The following is a 7,993-nucleotide window of genomic DNA, read 5'->3' on the forward strand; positions in this document are numbered from 1 at the left end:
TGTGAGCCAAGCATTTTGTTAGACACAAAGATAACTAAGACATGGTGGTAGAGACTAGGTACTCATCAAACTTGTTTCCCCTTCTTCAACACACAGCTAGACTACATTTCCGTGCCTCCCTTGGCATTAGATACAGGCATGTGACTGACTTCTGGACAATGGAATGTGGGTAGAATTGATACACACACCACCTTCAGGGAAAGCCCAAAAAAAAAGGTCTCCCATGCGTTTCTCTACAGGCCCCTTTTCTTTCTTGGCTTTCCAGACAGATCTGGTGGAAGATTCTGAAGCCTTACGGTTTGAAGGGTCACTGGATAGATAAAACCTAGATTCCTGTATGTATATAAGGAGCAGAGACTCCCACTGCCAACCCACATGGTATTATTACAGGGGCAATAAACTTTTGATGTGTTAAGCTGCAGAGATGGTACGGTTGTTTGTATTTTACAGCTTGTATTTTACCTACATCAGGGTTTCTTAACCTCCCCACTATTGACATATTGGACTAGGTAGATCCTTGTTGTAGGGGCTGTCCTATGCTTTGTAGGATGTTGAGCAGCTTCCCTGGCCTGTATTCAACAGATGCCAATTTCACCACCTTTCCCAGCCATGACAATCAAAAAATGTCTCCAGACATTTCAAATATGCCATTTGGGGCAAAATTGCCACTATTTAAAGACCACTAGCTTAACGTATACAGTAATATTTAGTATTTTAAAAAGTTTTATACCAGAGAGTCTCCCACTTTTTTATAATGACCTTCTGAAAAATGTTTGAAAGTCAAATGTCTGAAATTTGAACAACACATTACAAGATTTGTAATACAAGTGAACTAAAAAAATTATTTAGTTGCCATTGCATTTAGTAGACAGTTTGAAGATGTTGTTGCATCAAATTTTTTGTTTTTGAGACAAGAGTCTTGCTTTGTCACCCAGGCTGGAGTGCAGTGGCATGATCTCAGCTCACTGTAGCCTCCGCCTCCCGGGTTCAAGCAATTCTGCCTCAGCCTCCTGAGTAGTGGGACTGCAGGTGCACACTACCATGCCTAGCTAATTTTTATATTTTTAGTAAAGACAGGGTTTCACCATGTTGGTCAGTCTGGTCTCAAATGCCTGACCTCGTGATCCGCCCGTTTCAGCCTGTCACAGTGCTGGAATTGCAGGCATAAGCCACCACGCCCAACCAGCATTAGTGCATTTAACAACTTTTATCTATCTCTTTATAGTCAATGATCTCTAAATATACTAAATAACCTTCCTCTTCTGAGATGGTTTCATCAATTTACCTTTTTGTAAAATTATTTCACTTCACTTCAGTTTATTTGAACAGAGTCAATTATTCCCATTTCCTCTGTATTTATGCTAATTTCTCTATCCTCATTTCTTATTTTGTATAATTGTGCTTTGCTTTTTTTAAAACTAGTTTTTCTTTTTATTTTTTAATTTCAATAGGTTTGTGGGGAACAGGTGGTCTGGTTACATGGATAAGTACTTCAGTCGTGATTTCTGAGTTTTGTGCATCCATCACCCAAGCTGTGTACACTGTATCCAGTGAGCAGTCTTTTATTTCTCTCTAACACCCACTTTTTCTCCCAAGTTCCCAAAGTCCAATGTATCATTCTTAGGTCTTTGAGTCCTCAAAGCTTAGCTTCCACATATGAGAACATACAATGTTTGCTTTTCCATTCCTGAGTTACTTCACTTAGAATAATAGTCTCCAATTCCATCCAGATTGCTGTGAATGCCATTATTTCATTACTTTTTATGGCTGAGTGGTATTCCATGGTATGTGTATATACCACATTTTCTTTATCCACTCATTGATTTTTGGGCATTTGGGCTGATTCCATATTTTTGTAATTGTAAATTGTGCCATTATAAACATGTGCGTGCAAGTATCTTTTACATATAATGACCTTTTCCTCTGAGTAGATACTTAATAGTGGGATTGCTGGATCAAAATGTAGATCTACTTTTAGTTCTTTAAGGAATATCCTCACTCTTTTCCAAAGTGGTTGTACTAGTTTACATTCTCATCAGCACCATAGAAGTGTCCTGTTTTCACCACATCCACACCAACACCTAATATTTTTTGATTACGACCATTCTTGCAGGAGTGAGGTGGTATGGCATTGCGGATTTGATTTGCATTTCCCTGATAATTAGTGACGTTGAGCATTTTGTATATCTGCATTTTGATGTTGGCCATTTGTATATCTTCTTTTGAAAACTGTCTCTTCATGTCCTTAGCCCACTTTTTGGTGGGATTTTTTTTGTTTGTTTTTCTTGCTGATTTGTTTGAGTTCCTTGTAGATTCTGGATATTAGTCCTCTGTCGGGTGTATAAATTGTGAAGATTTTCTCCCACTCTGTGGGTTGTTTACTTTAACTGGTTTTTCAAAACTAGCTCTTGAATGTATTACTTCATTTCTTGGTTTTTCTGTTTACATTTCCTTAATGTTTCCTTTTATTTTTATTTGTTCTTTAATTTTTCTTAAGTTTAATTTCTTGTTTTTTGTCTAATTTTTAAAATGTGATGTTTAATTTATTTGTTCTCGTTTGTTCTTGTTTATCTGTGAAAACATTTAGGGTTATATATTTTTTCTCTGAACACAGCATTAACTGTATCCCTTGAGTTCTAACATGTAATGCTTTTAATTAATTATATTTTCTAGATATTCTGACCTTCAAAGTTTGATTTTCTCTTCAACCAAGTAATTGTTTTAGAAAATTTTAAAAATTTCCAAGTGATGCCAGGCACAGTGGCTCATACCTGTAATCCCAGCACTTTGGGAGGCTGAGGCAGGCAGATCACCTGAGGCCAGGAGTTCAGGATCAGCCTGGCCAACATGGTGAAATCCTGTCTCTACTAAAAACATAAAAAATTAGCCAGGTGTACTGGCAGCTACTTGGGAAGCTAAGGCAGGAGAATCACTTGAATCCGGGAGGCAGAGGTAGCAGTGAGCCAAGATCAAACCATTACTCTCCAGCCTGGGCAACAAGAGCAAAACTCCGTTTCAAAAAAATTAATTTCCAGGTGGTATTTTGCTTTTTAAGATGATTCCACCAGCACAGTGGCTCATACCTGTAATTCCAGCTAAGGGGGGCATATCACTTGAGCCCAGGAGTTTGAGACCATCATGAGCAACATAGTAAGATCCCATCTCTACAAAACATTTTTTTGAATTAGCTGGGCATGGTGGCACATGCCTGTGATCTGAGCTACATAGGAAACTAAGGTAGGAGGGCTGCTTGAACCCAGGAGGTTGAGGCTGCAGTGCGTCTTGATTGCGTCACTGCTCTCTAGCCTGGGTGACAGGGCAAGACTGTCTCAAAAATAAATAAAGTAAATCATGCAGTAAAATGTTTCACAGAACAAATATTTTAATGCAAGATATTATGTGTTTATGTTTTTGTTTCTTATATGTTGGAGTTTTTCTTTTTGGCATGACCATGGCTCACTGTGTTGGAGTTTTGTTTATAAAGTATTACTATTTAATGCATGCATATGTGTATATGCATATGTTTTAAAATACATTTTAAGTAATATGTATTAACTACTATGCCCTAACATTGTATTTGTAACACTAATACATTGACTAGTTTATTCCTTAATTATTGTCCATTATAATAGAAGACCAAATCTCAGAAAGATTATGCAAGATCTCTGAATTCAAATAGTAGTGCTAGGATAGCTGCCAAAATATGGCTGATTCCAAGGCCTATGCTCTTCCCAAATTGCATCACTAGAACCATGGAAGAAAACAAAATATGAATTGTATACCACATATAGAAAATAGATACAGCACACAGTTCCGTAAACAGGTAATGCTTTAGCATGTTTGAGATGCATAATGAGAAATGTAGATATGTTACTTCGCATTTCATAAAAGCACAAGGCTTTTGTAGGTTTCAAATACAGAGAATAGGCCAGGAAAATCACCATTCTGCTTTTTAACAATCTTTCAGATTTCCAGGTATTCCCCTAAGAGCTTTCTTCCAATATTTCACTCTCACCATCAGGAAATTCTTCTTCATACTTAACCTATTACTTCGTGCTGAGTTTAGCCCTCTCTTTGGGATTCTTTAGAGATAGAGAACAGCTGGTTTCTATTTTCTACATAATAGCCCCTCATAAACGTGAAGCCTTCCATCATAATCTTGTTTCTGGGATACATAATCCTAATTCCTAAGTCTCACCTTTATTTTTTATTTATTTTTTTTTCAAATATTGTCTTCAAATGTGGTTATTTTTATGCCTGGAGAGAAAGATAATGTTTATATTGCCCACATCCTTTTTAAATTGTATTGAATGTTAATGGGCTATTGCATAGTGAGATGGTAAAATTTGCAGTATGACTGATGTATGGTGCCTATGAGTCTGTTCATGTCTCCCAAGACCTTTTAACCTAGGTAATAGGGTTTTGGGTATTTGCTGTCCATATCTCACACTAAAGGTGCTGAGAAAAATCAAAACTGCCCATGTTCAAGAAAATTATGAGAAAAGCATGTAAATAGAGAAATTTGAGGGGTGAGCAGTGTTTTTATATAAAGTGCATGTATTCTTACTATAAAAAAATAGCTTATTAGGTAGCATAGAAAAGAAATAAAATGAATACCTAGGGTCTAGAATAGCAGAGTATGTATTTTTATAAAAAAAAAGAAAAGAAAGATAAGTTATCAAAAACTTTTCTCATATCAGAACTCCAGAATGATTCCTGAGTGATGGGCATTTCTGGAGATCATATCATAATGGCAGAAATCTAATAACATAATAATGGCAGAACAAAAAGATGGAGGGGTTTATTGGGACTGAGTTACTGTAAGAAAGAATCATCAATGCTAAGGGAATTAGTTGGAAGGATAAATTAATTCTGTAATGCATCACAAACAAATATTAATAAGAGATAACAATAATCAAGAGCTTTACTACATGCCAGGTGTTGTTTTAGGTACACGACAAACATTAACTTATTTAATTCTCACAACATCCTACCACATAAGGTTTCCTAAACCAATTTTACAGATAAGAAAATGGAGGCAAAAGAGGTTAAATTATCTGACAAAAGTCACAATGGAGGTACAAGAAAGATTTGGAATTCTAACACAGGTAGTCTGGCCCAAGGGTCTTTGCTCTATCAATGTCAGAAGATGATTTTAGCAAGGACCGGGCTATTGAATCTACCAATTCATCAAAACTAACCATTCTCAAAGGTTCGGATAAATGAATTTTAGTTTTAATGTTCTCTTGTACTATGGTCATAGGTGTCATTAAGAGAAACAATGCCCATAGGTGAATTTATCTTCACTGTTTAAGGAATTTTTATTAAAGCAAGGAATTTTTATTAAAGCAAGAATTTTATAATCCAAATTATGTTTCCTTGCTCAGTTATCAGTTCTGTTACTTAAAACATACCTGACATTTTAAGCTGTTCTACAGTAAAGAATTACAAAATTAAAGAGAGGACTGCTTTAAATTTTTGTACTTTCCTGAAAATTCTTTTTCCCAGGGTCCTTTAAAACATTAATTTGTTTTTATATTTTACTATTTTTTGTGGGTTTTTAAAAAAAATCTATAAGTAATCTAGGACTAGCATTATGTTTTTTAGACCTGGAACTTGCTCGGTACATAAGTTTCAAAGTTTCCTTTTCTTTTTAAAATGTATTTTATATTTTGCGATTTTTTTCCGTAATATTTAAGTTTTTCGATGTTTAAATATTTTTCTTCAGTGAAGCACAAGTTTCTTTTTGTGGTCCCTGATCAATTTTAAACAGCTGGAACACTGGTGGCACTGTTAACTGCTTTCTAGGCAGCCTCTTTGGCTTGGTGGGCTTGCAGTACAGCTACAGCTTTATTGACCTTAGAACGACCTCTGTAGACTCAAGCATATGAAGAAGTTCTCAATTGTCAATCTCCAACAACATGCCAGTGATTTTACCAGCAAGAGTAAGGTTCATGGCTTGAACAAGAGGAAGCAGCCATTCACCCAACATTTGCTTTTGCTTTTGAGGAGGGGCAGATGCCAATATAGAAGCAGTCAAAAGTTCCTGACCTTGTACATGAACAGCAGGCTGTTGCATTGTAACTTGTGGCTGTGCATTAAGATGTTGCTAAGGATTGGAAACTCCTGCAGCATATTTATGCTGAGGAACCATGCTGACAGCAGGAGTAGCTGCAGCAGCTGCAGCTGTAGGATGTGGATCCACTGTCTGTGTTGATGTGTTAGCAACATGCTGTGTTGACATGACTTATGGAACCTGTGAAAAAGCTGGTCTCATAGTCCTAAATGGTGGTCTAGGAGCAGCTGGGTAGATAGCAACGGGAATATTTTGGAAAGGATAAGGTCTGGCACCCTGCGTAGTCCAGCGAGGACTTGGTCTTAGTTGAGCAATTTGGCTAGGAGGATAGTATGCAGCATGGTTCTGAGTATGTAGGATAGCTTCCATGAAGTAACCTGAAAGAGGTGCTGGCTGGTAGGGGTTGCTTACCGGTTTGGGCACAGCTCGTACACTTGCCATTCTCTGCATATACTTGTTAGTGAGGTGAGCCTGGTGCCTTTCTTTGCACTGAGCTAAAGCTACATACAATGGCTCTGTGGCCACAATTCTATGTTCATTTCTGTAACTGCTTTAGTGGCTTCTTCTGTGGAGGAGAAACATACAAAGCCAAACCCTTTGCTGCGACCACCGTCCATCATAACCTTTGCACAAGTGATTGTGCCAAATGGAGAAAACACTTTCCGGAAACGCTCATCTTTAATATCATCATCAAGATTTTTCACATAATGATTCACATCCTGGTATCTAGTGATCCTATCTTGCTTCATCTGTTCAAATTTGCACTTAAGCTCCGCCTGCCGTTCCACCTTTTTCTGAGCTTGACCAGCGTAAAGTTGTTTCCCATTGAGCTCCTTTCCATTCATCTCATCCACAGCTTTCTGTGCATCTTCTTGCCTTTCAAAGCTTACAAATCCAAATCCTTTGGATTTTCCACTTTCATTAGTCATTACTTTCACACTTAAGGCAAGCCCAAAGTCGCCAAAGAGATGCTTAAGGAGCTCATCATCCATGTCTTCTCCAAAATTCTTGATGTAAACATTGGTGAACTGTTTTGTCCTAGCTCCAAATTCAGCTTCTCGTTCTTTACAAGACTTAAATTGTCCAACAAAACTTTGCGATCATTTAGGAGCATTCCATTCATTTTTTCAATAGCTCTTTCAGCTGCTTCCTGCGTCTCAAAGTGTACAAATCCGTAGCCCTTGGAACCATTTTCATCACAAACTACCTTACATGAGAGGACGTTATCAAAAGTAGAAAATGTGTCATACAGTGCTTTATTATTAATGGATTTGCCTAGATTTTTAATGAATATGTTGCCCACTCCACTTTTGCAAAGTTATATTCCTAGGTGATGGATCAGGCTGAGATCACCTGATGCGTACTGTCTTGCCCTTTATAACATCAAAATTCATGGCGTCCAAAGCACGCTCCGCGTCTGCGGGCTGCTGGAAGTTCACATATGCGTATCCCAAGGAGCCGCGGGTGATCATGTCCCTGCAGACCCGGCTGGAGAGGATTGGGCCGGCAGGGCTGAACAACTCGTAGAGCGTCGCCTCGGTCACGTCGGGGTGCAGGTCCCCCACGTAGAGCGAGGCCATAAGGTTGCCGGGGGCGCTGGGGTTCATCTACCCACGGCTGCCTGCAGGGCCACAGGCCGCAACCGTTCTGTGAGAGGAAGGCGAGTGCCGGTGCCAGGGGCTGGAGCTGGGGGGAGGGGTGCGGGGGCAAGCGCAGAGGGACAAAAATCACCCGGAATCGAAAACTACTCAACAGCCCCAGGGCTGGGCGAACCCGCTGCAGCGGACTGCGGGCTGCCAGCCGGGAGCTAGGGTGGCGGTGTCGGGTCCGGGCAGCGGCAAGGCCTCGGTCTCTTGGTTCCCTCCTGGAGCTGCTGCTGTGTCGCTGGCGGGCGGATCGGTCTCGGCTGCTTCACAG

General features: G+C 39.2%; 1 pseudogene across 1 annotated transcript; it reads right to left on the bottom strand.

Moving 5' to 3' along the window:
- Window positions 1-5,912: 5,912 nt before the first annotated feature.
- LOC116539638 lies at window positions 5,913-7,683 on the bottom strand (annotated as a pseudogene). The gene has a single exon (XR_004264133.1). The product of XR_004264133.1 is annotated as a polyadenylate-binding protein 1 pseudogene (transcript).
- Window positions 7,684-7,993: the final 310 nt, after the last annotated feature.

The sequence above is a fragment of the Sapajus apella genome, unplaced genomic scaffold (genome assembly GCF_009761245.1).
Source record: "Sapajus apella isolate SASKATOON/1434 unplaced genomic scaffold, GSC_monkey_1.0 scaffold4, whole genome shotgun sequence".
In the NCBI taxonomy this organism is placed as follows: domain Eukaryota; kingdom Metazoa; phylum Chordata; class Mammalia; order Primates; family Cebidae; genus Sapajus; species Sapajus apella.